General features: G+C 41.7%; 1 long non-coding RNA gene and 1 pseudogene across 1 annotated transcript; one reads left to right on the forward strand and one right to left on the reverse strand.

The window, feature by feature from the left end:
* Nucleotides 1–7,440, reverse strand: LOC125516113. The gene is made up of 3 exons (XR_007287237.1): nt 7,087–7,440; nt 6,105–6,284; nt 1–1,665 (listed from the first exon to the last, which is right to left on the reverse strand). It is a non-coding gene; the product is annotated as an uncharacterized LOC125516113 (long non-coding RNA).
* LOC125516112 lies at nt 1,672–5,750 on the forward strand (annotated as a pseudogene).
* Nucleotides 7,441–12,208: the final 4,768 nt, after the last annotated feature.

Here is a 12,208-nt window from a genome sequence, read left to right on the forward strand (position 1 = left end):
ACAAAATGAGTGAATCTATAAATTATGTCTATATACATCCATAAAAGTCTTATATTGAGAAACAGAGGGAGTAGTATATAAATAAGACAAACAACGGATGACTGCGACCAACTGCTGTACAAAGGTGGAGAAGATCTGGAGAACCAAATCCGGCACCACAAAGCCCCGCCGGCACGAGGAAAAGGTCGAGGGCACCTTATTCTGTATGGCGACACAATCACCGCGAAATGTTGTTGACATACGCCTAACCTATGAACTATCTCCCCACTCACGGGCGAGGAGCCGTGTCCACCACACCTCCCGCATCTACAAGGGCCACCGGAGGCAGGGCGGACCGATGAGCTCACCGGCGTTGCAAGGTTGTTGACCCGGTAACCCATCATTCGCCTAAGGTTAAAAAAATGCTTCATATCCGGATCTTTCCAGAGAGAAAAAAAATGCAAAAAGAAGCTTGATTACTAATCTTGCATCAGCAACAGCATTCATAGTGTCGATAGTGTTGGGAGTCCCGTGTTTATGATGTAGTATATGTGTTTGGAGTGTAGCTACCACTGACATGTTTATATTCAAGTGTTGATAGAGTTGTCGCCAGCAGATGAGCACACTCCACTGCCATTATACAAGTCATAATTTCGGTCGTTACCTCCATGGAGACAAGTCAGGGGAGCTGTTGCCATTTGGCCGCCCGGCAAACGAAACGGGCGGATGCAGTTTGGCTAAGTCTCCACTCTGAAGAGGCCAGTAGAAAAATGGCCCTATTCCTTTCTCTTTTTCTTTCCTAGGGGAAACAAAAGAGAGTTGAAACACGGCCATTCTGTTGAAGATGAGTTCATGAGCAGAGTTGTTGCCTACCGCCGCGGCCCTCTTCAGTTGGAAGCGCGCTGGATCGCTACATACACAGGTACTTTTTGCTCGAAACTGATCGATTCTGGATTTTCACCGTTCCCCTTTCTCGACGACGCTGCTAGTCAAGTCTGCTAGTAGTGTAAGCTGTTTGCAGTTAGCTAACGAAACCTGCCAAGACGACCGCAACTACCTCCTCCTCTTTCGCTCTTTCCACAGCTGCCAGGCAGTGTATGCCTACAGAGTAATCTCTCCTCCTCGCCTCGGCGAGCCGAGCAAATCCTCCTCCACCATCCCCCGATTGGGGAAGCCAAGGAAACAATTGAGCACACTCTAGCGTTGGAGTTCTGAAATCGAGCCCCTGGCGTTGGTCAGCCTCATCGCATGGAGTCTGGGTGCCCTTCCATGGTCTCTTTGGTCATCAGCTCCCCAGAGAAAATTCCTTCTGAGCCTGTCCATCTTTTTCATCATCCATTTGTTCCTCTAGGAAGGCAGATAGAAAATAGGTAGCAGTTGCAGTGACCACCGAGCTAATAAGCACCAGTCTCCCAGCCCTGATGAGAAGGCACCCTTTCCATGGCGAGAGCTTGCCAGCAGCCTTGTCAAGCACAATCAGCTGTAGCTCGGTTCTCCTCGGCTTTCTGAACCTTAGAGGCATACCCAGATACCAGCAAGGCAAATAGCTTGTACTCCACCAAAATCACTCTGCATAGGAGATAGGATAAGCCACACTCTTCGCGATGTTAAGTTAACAGACCAGATGCATCACCAAAGTCTTCAAGATGGCCTGGACAGCAGCAAAATCTTCCCGCGAAGGATTGTCTGTATTTAAGAAGTAAAAAATTTAGACTGTTTACTGTGCAAACATCCAAGACCTTACAACTAAGAAACACGGCCTTCATATTTGCGCAAGGCACATACAGTCATGCATGTTAATTTAGTTCCAGAAATCCAAAGGCAAGATTTTTTTTTTGCACAATTCGAATCTAGACATGCATACAGTTAAACAAAAGATGAAAAGGCCATCTAGCATTAATATATATTTTTGTCATTTATATATTACGACTGCAAGCTCAACTCAAATTTTCAGAGCATTTACAAATCATTGTTAAAATTTGTTCAGCAATGCTAAAATTTTCAGGAATATTTTGACAACAGAAAAATGAAAAGTACACAGGAAGTGTTGCCTACAACTTTCAGAGTTGAATTGAATGGCCATTAGTTTGCTCACTGATTTTTTTTACTCTTTTCCTGTAGTGCTGTGCAGCAGAATCTTCTTGCCAACTCCAGTTTCAGGCAAGTAACATGGAGCTCGAGCTACTGGTAGTTGTTGCAGTCATGTTGCACCTAGCCTCTACATCAGCGCAGCCTGGCCCCGGATGCCAAACGCGATGTGGTGACGTCGACATCCCTTACCCATTCGGCATTGGTGCTGGCTGTGCTATGGAAGGCTTCGAGATCATTTGCCCGAGGACTGCCGATGGAATCGCCAAGCCGTTCATGGTCATTGAGAACGTGGAGGTTCTGGACATCTCGGTGCCCCATGGTCAAATCCGAGTTTCCACGCCCGTCTCAACGTACTGCTACAATACAAGTACAAGATCAATGGAACAGAATGCTTGGTCCCTTGACTTCTCGGGAAGTCCGTACCGCTTCTCCCATGTACACAACATGCTCATAGTTATTGGCTGCAACACACTTGCATACATCAATGACTTCAGAAGCACTACAAGATACACGACAGCGTGCGCAGCGGTGTGTGAGAGCCCGGCAGCCCTGACAAACGGTTCTTGTGTTGGTGCAGGCTGCTGCCAAAATGATATACCAAAGGGTTTAAGGAGCTATAGATTCAGTTTCTTTGATGTTTATGATGATTCCAATACTACGCTTTTCAACCAATGCAGCTATGCTGCCGTGGTGGAGACACAGATATTTAGTTTCAGCTCGGAGTACATAACCACTACAAGGTTCAATGATACCGAAAAGGGGCAGAAGCCGCTGGTGCTGGACTGGGCGATTGGAAATGCAACGTGTGAAATGGCGAGAGACATGCCTTCTTACGCGTGCCATAGCAGGAATAGCATGTGTGTGGACTCAACCAACGACCCAGGTTATATATGCAACTGCGCCGACGGATATGAAGGGAACCCTTACCTCTTTGACGGATGCAGAGGCAAGTTCAGTTCTTTGCTCCCTGTGCATCTTTAGATCATGCACAATCGTTTTATGAGGAGTAATACAGGGTGCACATCATCCTTTCATATTGATAGTTTGTAAGGAAAACATCGTTACTTACTTGAGTTTACAATCTGTTTTGCTTCTTTTTCCCCCATCAATGTAATTTATGTTCACTTTGGTGGAAGAATGGCACACGTTACACTCATTATGGCATTTCAAAATTAGTATTTGTTGGTACTCCGTACTCATATGCCTATTCAATCAATCACTTGGTCCCAAATAATTTGGTTCTTTGTTGTTGCAGATGCCAGTGAATGTGAGAAGAATTCAAGTATATGCCCAAAGTCTACAACATGCCACAACACTATAGGAGGGTATCGCTGTTCATGTCCTCCAGGCAGAAAGTTCGTAATGGAAACAAAATCTTGTAACCCAGACATCACCCTAATCATAGGTAAACCACTAGATGTTTCCAGCATTTGCTTAATTCTTGTGTAGAAAACAATGGCCAACTGGTATATATATTAATCACCTTTAGTAAAAGAGGGCTCAACGAGCAAAGCACACAGTGGTGTGTTTCCTTGTGTTAGGCACGCAACAAGTCTATCTGAGGAAGCTTTAAAATAAAGAAATGAAATGGTGAAACTTGAAAAAAAAGTAAGTCCAGAAACAAGCATCCGTGCATTTTTTAGAAGGTATAAGCATATCTCATCACGGTCCTTTAGCCAATTTTACCACATCAAGTAAACTTTACCATGCTTTTAGTATATACACTGTGGGATCAATTTGACTAACATAAACACCTTTCATGTTGATTTTTGCAGGCATTAGCATTGGCGCTGTCGTTCTGGTGATTATCATCTACTGCATACATGTAATATTTGAGAGAAGAAAGCTTGCGAACGTCAAAAATCAGTATTTTCAGCAGCACGGAGGGATGCTATTGTTTGAGAAGATGAAATCAGATCAGGGACTTTCATTTACAGTGTTTAGTGAAGCAGAACTGGAACAAGCAACAAATAAATTTGACAAAAGCCAGATTCTTGGACATGGAGGCCATGGCACTGTGTACAAGGGAATAATTAAGGATATCACTCCAGTGGCAATTAAAAGGTGTGCATTGGTTGATGATAGGCAGAAGAAGGAATTCGGCAAAGAAATACTGATTCTTTCCCAGATCAATCACAAGAACATTGTCAAGCTATTGGGGTGTTGCCTTGAGGTGGAAGTCCCCATGCTAGTATATGAGTTCATCCCAAAAGGAACATTTTTCGATCTTATTCATGGCAAGAGCCGGAAACTGCACCTCTCTTTCAGTTCTCTTCTAAGGATCGTCAATGAGGCAGCTGAGGGGCTTGCATTTTTACATACCTATGCAAACCCACCAATTTTACATGGTGATGTGAAAACCTCTAACATCCTTCTTGATGAGAATTACATGGCAAAGGTATCAGATTTTGGGGCATCTATATTAGCACCAACTGACAACGCTCAGTTCGTCACAATGGTTCAAGGGACATGTGGTTATCTGGACCCTGAGTATATGCAGACATGTTGCTTGACAGATAAAAGCGATGTTTATAGCTTTGGCGTTGTTCTTCTGGAGATCTTAACTGGGCAGGTACCACTGAAACTCGATGGTCCTGAGGTACACCGGAGCCTGTCGTCAAGTTTCCTACTGGCTATGAAGGGGAACAATCTTGATAATATGCTCGACAATCAAATAAAAGGTCATGAGGACATGGAGTTGGTTGTAGGGGTAGCAGAGCTAGCTAAGCAATGCTTGGAAATGTGCGGTGACAATAGGCCCTCGATGAAAGAGGTGTCTGAGGAGCTTAGCAGATTAAGGAAACTTTCGAAACATCCTCCGATACAGCGTGATACCAAGACGGATAGCTTTCTCAGTGTAATTGAAAGAGAACAAAGTTCTGAGTACACAGAGAAGGATGAAAGAATGCACATAAATCCAAGCAGTTTTTATTTTATGAGGTGAACAAAAACAGTGTGATTTTTACGCTTTGGCACTTTCTTTGGTCATTTAACTTTCTCCTCCTTTGGTTATATGTAGCATTTTATTGTAAGACTCTCTTGGACCCTTGGGTACTACAGAGACACACTATAATTTAGCAAGATGTATTGTAAGACTCTCCTCCTTTATGTAGCATTTTGCGATGTTGTGCATGATGTATCCCTATCGTGTGCATTCCCTTTTTTTAAGGAAAAAAACGAACGTACACGATATGAACAATAATGTGCGTTCCTGACAATAATGGTAGGCCAACTCGTGATTATTTCTGAAGGATAGTAAGGGCCTGTTTGGTTCCAATAAGTCACTTGACTTATAAGTCAGGTGACTTAAAACCAGTGACTTATAAGTCAGGTAACTTAAAACCAGTGACTTATAAGTCACGCCCGTTTGGTTGTCACCTGACTTATAAGTCACCTGACCACACCTTTTCATCTAGTTTTTTAATGTAAAAGTGATGGGACCCATGCAAAAGGGGGTGACTTAGGCCCTGTTTGGTTCCAAATAAGTCACCAACTTATAAGTCGAAAAGTGCAAAAAGTGACTTATTTTGCCAAACGGACCCAACTTATAAGTCACCCCAACTTATAAGTCATAAGTTGCTTCACCCCAACTTAAAACTTATAAGTCACCCCCTTTTACGTGGGTCCCATCACCTTTACATTAAAAAACAAGGTGGGAAGGTGTGGTCAGGTGACTTATAAGTCAGATGACAACCAAACAGGCATGACTGATTTTAAGTCACCTGACTTATAAGTCAGGTGACCTATTGGAACCAAACATGCCCTTATAAGTTTTAAGTTGGGGTGGAGCAACTTATGACTTATAAGTTGGGGTGACTTATAAGTTGGGTCTGTTTGGTAAAATAAGTCACTTTTTCACTTTTCGACTTATAAGTTGGTGACTTATTTGGAACCAAACAGGGCCTAACTATAACCTACAACTACAACTTTGATGGCAACCGCACAGGATGTATTCTATGTCCCTGACCTATGTTTGAATTGTAAGAACATAACAAAATAAGAAAAGAGATAGAATAACAGAATCAGGTACATACTTCAGTTGTGTCATAAACACGCACGCATTTCCGCCTGTTGGAAGCTCCGTCGCTTGCTTGCTGATGCAGGGAGCAGGCGGTGGCCAGGTTCTTTGCGTCACCATACTTCTGCCGGCCAAGGATGTCTATTGTAATAAGGATGATGGCATGTCCATGAGTTCAAGTCCCTGCATGGATGTCCTGATGAACAAAAGAAAATTGGAAGGATGCTATGAAATTACACAGAATATTACCATACAACAATGTACTATATGAACACCATCGAATAAGTGAAAGTAATACTTGAGACCGGCAAAGTCATGCCTTACAGAAAGTAGGTGTGACCTTGCATAAGACAACATGTGCACAAAGGAAGCCGAATCTGTTGGTTTGCATGCAGTCACCTTAACAACATGTTTCTTTGTTATAGTCTAGTTTTTACCTCTCTAACTCGCAATATGACTAGGATCAGACCGATTTCTGATATCTGATTGGAATAACATTTTCTGATGTGGCTGAATTCCATGTCTACTGGGAGTTGAACCCAGGCGAGTGCGGGTACGCGCATACGACCGGGTTATCGCTCGGTCCTCAATTTTCATCAGTGAATCACTGTACGTTTCATAAGTTGACAAAAAACCATGTAATGACCAACTGAATGGCCCATAGCCCAATACTAAGAGTGAATCCACTGCTTGACCAGTTACAGGAAAGGAACAAATACAAATCAAGATCGCGTTGAAGAGATTCTAAACTGAACGGCCCATACTAGGAACATATACCAACAGAATCAGAGTGTATGCAAAAATATCGCGCTTTGCTTGACTTTAACTGCCAGCCAGAAATTTCCATGGATCTGGTTGAAGAACCATTACGTGGTCTAGCGGACACAATCGTACAATGATGTAACAAAATACAGTTCAGTAACCTGAGTATGACCGCAGGGATCCAATTGGACGGAATTAGAATAAGGGGAAAGGAAAGTTGTGGCTGGGTTGCTGACCGCGGTGCATGGAGGGGAGGGGAGGGGGGCCGCCGAGCCCGTCGGCCATGGCTGGGGCTACTCCGGCTGAACGGCAGGTGGGTACTGATCGAAACGCCTCCGCGTACTGCAGCCCGCCCATCCGCGCGCGCCGCGGAGAAACGCACCGGCGTTGAAGGAGGGCGGCGGAGGATGCCGGTCCCACGGGGTATGCCGGCTGGAGGAGGTCCGGGTGGTTGAAGAGGGGGTGGCCGGAGCAGTCGGACAGATCCCGCAGGATTGGGGCGGATTGCGGCGGCGCACGCCGTCGCCGCCGTAGAGTGCCTCGGCCGGTTGATTCAGTTGCAGCACGGGAATCTTATGAGCTGTTCGTTATCCAGAGCCGTTGGATCTGCATCGCACCGTGGAAAACAGAAGAGCATGTGAGAGGAATCTTGGATTCTAGTTCTAGAAGCAAAATTAGACCAGGAAAAAGGAACAAGAGGTGACTGAATCCTAAGTCTAGAATCATCATTTTTAGAACATATTACTAGCCCTTTTGTTTAAAAAAAAGCAGTCTATTATTAATAATACAATAGCGCTACGAAAGTCCCTAGAAGAGCGAGTACAAGGGATACCATTGTCATCAACCCTGAAAACTTTGTTCTGTTCTAGTAGACAAACCACGAATCGGAACAATAACCGTCACTGGCAAAGAGAAGCGTAGATTAAAAGAGTCATACCTTTCTTTTTTTGAGACAATCAAAAGAGTCATACCTACAAACACACCAACAAAAACAAAGGTGGGCCGAATCCATACGAATCTGCCAATAGACAAATGCCGACTGAATCTAAACAGATTACCACTCAACTAAAGTATCATATCCCTTATCCAAGCACAATTAAATTAGCACTCAACTAAAGTAAGATTCTAAATATTTTTATCGAGCAAAATAGTATCTATATATCTAGTAATAAAGGAGATATTGCTTCTGACGGTACGTCATGAAAATTGCCCCAAAGTTGCAAAATAATACCCACCAATGCCACCTATAACTTTTTTTGAGAAACACATGGCACCTATAAGTAATAAAAACGTTTCACACAGGGGAATCCCTCACCTGGTCCGGCCCATGCAGTAGGGACCTCCTATAATACGCTTTGCGTGCCGGGAGAATACACGACACACCCTTTTTGGTCGATGCATGTTTGGGCGGCATGTTTATATTTTTTTCCTTTTACTTTCTTGTTTTTATTCTTTATACTTCAAATAATTTCAGACTTAAAAAATGTTCTGACAATTAAAAATATGAGAATTTTGAAATAAATTTTTCATAAATCATAAAATGTTTGTGGATTCCAAACAATGGCCGCGAATTTATAAAAAATGTTTGCTTATTCAAAAAAGTTCAGAATTCTGAAAACAAATGTTCTGGAAATAAAAAATGTTCATACTTTAAAAAAATGTTATTGTATTAAAAAATTTGATGAAATTGAACAAAATTTAACCAATTCCAAAAATGTTGATCAATGGGAAAATATCCTAAAAATTAAAAAATGGTTCGCAATTTATAGAATAGTTTATTCATTCATAAAATGTTCGCCAATGATCATGCATTAAAAAATGTTTGTAAAATAGAAAAATGTTTGAGAATTTCAAAAAAAAATCCACCTATTTACAAAAAAAATGTTCGCGATTGAAGAATTTTTTAGAAAAAATGGATCAATTAAAATGTACATGAATTCAAAAAATGTTCTTGATTTTATAAAATGTTCGAAAAATTTAAAAGTGTTCACGAATTCGAAAAATGTTCAGTATTTCAATTATGTTCATGAGTTTAAAAAACTGTTCATGATTTCAAAAATTGTTAATGATTTCATGAAATTAAGAGTGATAGTGTATCTCGATGATGTAGCATCATATGGTCATGGCCATTGGAGATTATGATTTTTTTCACAGTGCAACGCACGGGCCCTTTTGCACGCTCATTTAGACCGGCCCATGTTATTATATTGTTTTGATTTTTTTCCTTTATCTTTTCCATTTTTTCCACTTTAAATAATTTGGGGTTTCAAAAAAGTTCTGACAGAAAATGATAATTTCGAAATAAAATGTTTAATAAATCATAAAATGTTTTTGGATTCAAAAAATGTTTGTGAATTTGCATAAAAATGATTGCTTATTCAAAAAAGTTCAAAATTTGGAAAACAAATGTTTGAGAAATCAAACAATGTTCTTGGTTTTTTCAAAATTTCATGTATTAAATAATTTTAATTAAATTTAACAAGTTTGTCCAATTCAAAAAATGTTCATGAATGGAAAAATATTATAAAATTTTTAAAACTGCTTGTGACTTACAAAATGGCTTATTCCTTCATAAAATGTTCGCTTATTCAAAAAATGATAATGCAATTCAAAAAATGTTAGTTAAATCAAAAAAATGTTCATGAATTTCATAAAATTTTCCATTAATTTAAAAAAAGCGCTGATTTAAGAAAATTATTTAAAAAATGTTCACAATTTAAAAAATGTTTGCAAATAGTTTAAAATGTTAGTGAATTCAAAAAATGTTCTTGATTTAAAAAATGTTCGAAAATTTGTTACAGTGTCCACAAATTTGAAAAAAATTCACGATTTCAAATATGTGCATGAGTTTAAAAAAATGTTCATGATTTCAAATTGTTCATGATTTTACGAAATTGAGAGTAATAGTGTATCTCGGTGATGCAGCAAAATGCGGTCATGGCCATTGCAGATTTTTTTCTCTCCCTTTGCAACGCACGGGGCCTTTTACTATCTACACTACATATGTACATTGTGCATAACAGATTCAAGACCAGGGTACATTCTCACGAAAGAAGGTCAGTTGGAGGCAGATGAACAGCCTAAATTTCAGAATTTTGTGAAATAAAATAAGATAACAAAACCAAGATTATAGCTCATTAACAAAACCTGAATTTAGCTTATGTGTAGAAATAAGATTCATTTAATTATAATTGTTGGAACCTGAATTTTGTTCAGAGTTATTCGACGCAAGTGAAATGGGCTAAATCAGACGGACATCACCATCTTCTATGTTAAGGCCAAAAGAAGATAAAACAACTGATTTGGAGTTTTTAGTTCCATAATGATTCATTCCCGCAATAACATATCTTCTTTTACTTATCTACATGATTAAAACAGTTGCAGACAATTCCCAGTACCTATCAGTTTCATACTAAAACAATTTCAGTTAACTATTTTCCAGACTAGAACAATTTCAGTAAACTGTTTCTGCGATTATAACAGTTTCAGTAAACTGTTCCAAGCACAAGTAGATTAGCAGCAAAATAAACCCTAAAAGATCATTGTCATGCAGAAAATAGCATCTACGCCAAAATCTGAACATTGCGCATGACAAATGTAATCAAAGACCACCAGTTTCCACTTGTTACCACCAGTATATCACCTCAGAGTCTAACTTGGTGCCGTATAGCACCAACGAACGAAGGAAGTATTTGCATCCCAAAATCTACTACAAGTACAGCAGGAATTTAGTTGGCTTGAATCCCGAACTATTGCAATTACCTTAGCCTTTCTGCAGAACAATACCATCATCAGGCTCCAGGTTGGGGAACCAGGCCGTCGCAACACCGACACTTGATGTCGCGCTTGTAGTATGGGCGGCACAGGAAGACGTGGCCGCAGGGAAACGGCAGCGCCGGCGGCCAGGTCTGGCATTCCCAACACGGGCCGCCGATGTGGCTAATAGGAGGCCAAGGAGGATGCGTGTAGTAGCCCTGCAAGGCCGCACCCTGCGGGTGGAAGGAGAAGCAGAGCTGTCGCAGCGTAGTCGTACCCCTACTCAAATGTTGCACGTGGGTCCGGAAAATGCGGGGGGCTGGCACGTGTCATGCGATGGCCTCCTTTGAGAGCACGAGAAGTTTCAAGGTCAATGGAGCAAAAGGACCCGCATTTCTTTTACAAACCGGACATTTTCCTTCTCGATACCTAGAGACTTAGCTCAGGGATGTTGTAGTTTACAAGAGGCCTCAAGTGAGTCCTATACAAAACGTGCCCAAATTTTACCACACCCTATAGGGGCTATGTGATGATGTCGTGCCAGATCCCAAGGATTTCCAGCGTCGTACGATTTTTCGAGGATTTAAACGGTTGGATCAGGCATGCCGATAAGGTAATCTTGCCCCGCGTGGCGGGGCCTGCCCCTCCCTCATATGCACAAGGCTTATGCATGTCGCAAAGGCATCAAATAGGATTTTCATTTAGCTTGGGCATGATTTCATGTGCCGCCTTGCAGATGTGTAATTTCCGGCGCTGAAACCCTAGGAGTGCAATATATGTCTTAAATATTGCATGCGGGTCCGGAAAATGTGACGCCTGGCGCGTGTCATGCGATGAACTCCTTTGAGAGCATGCGAAGTTTCGAGGCCAACAGAGCAAAAGATCCTGCACTTCCTTCACAAACCAGACATGTTCTCTCTCGATACCCAGAGACTAGCTTAAAGATGTTGTGCTTTATAAGCGGCCTCAGGTGAGGCCTATCCGAAACGCGCACAAAATTTTACCACACCCTACATGGCTATGTGATGACGCAGTGCCAGATCCCGAGATTTTCGGCATCATACAATTTTTTGATGATTTAAACGGTTGGATCAGGCATGCCGACGAGGTAATTCTGCCCCTCCCCCTCTGGCAGGGCTGCCCCTTCCTTGTCTGCACAAGGCCTACGCATGTCGCAAAAACATCGAATAGGATTTTCCATTCAACTTCTAGGCATGATTTCATGTGCCGCCTTGTAGATTTGTAATTTTCGACGTTGAAACCCTAACAGTGCAATAAATGTCTCAAATATTGCATGCGGGTCCGAAAATGTGGGAGCCTAGCACGTGTCATGTGATAACCTTCTTTGGAAGCACGAGAAGTTTCGAGGCCAACGCAGCAGCACCCGCACTTTCTTCACAAACGGTTGGGTCATTGCTCTCACATAGTCGAAAAAGCAGGGCTAGGGCCCATAAATTTTACGGGCCCCAAATTTTTATATAGGCTTATCAAAAACAAAACAAAATCACTAGTTGAGGAGTACTCGTTGCAAAGATCACTCCAACTCCCCTGGTTGCGACAAGTGGCGCACATGCAGCGCGCCACTTGTGGCAACCTCGGAGT

This window comes from Triticum urartu, chromosome 6, assembly GCF_003073215.2.
Source record: "Triticum urartu cultivar G1812 chromosome 6, Tu2.1, whole genome shotgun sequence".
NCBI lineage: Eukaryota > Viridiplantae > Streptophyta > Magnoliopsida > Poales > Poaceae > Triticum > Triticum urartu.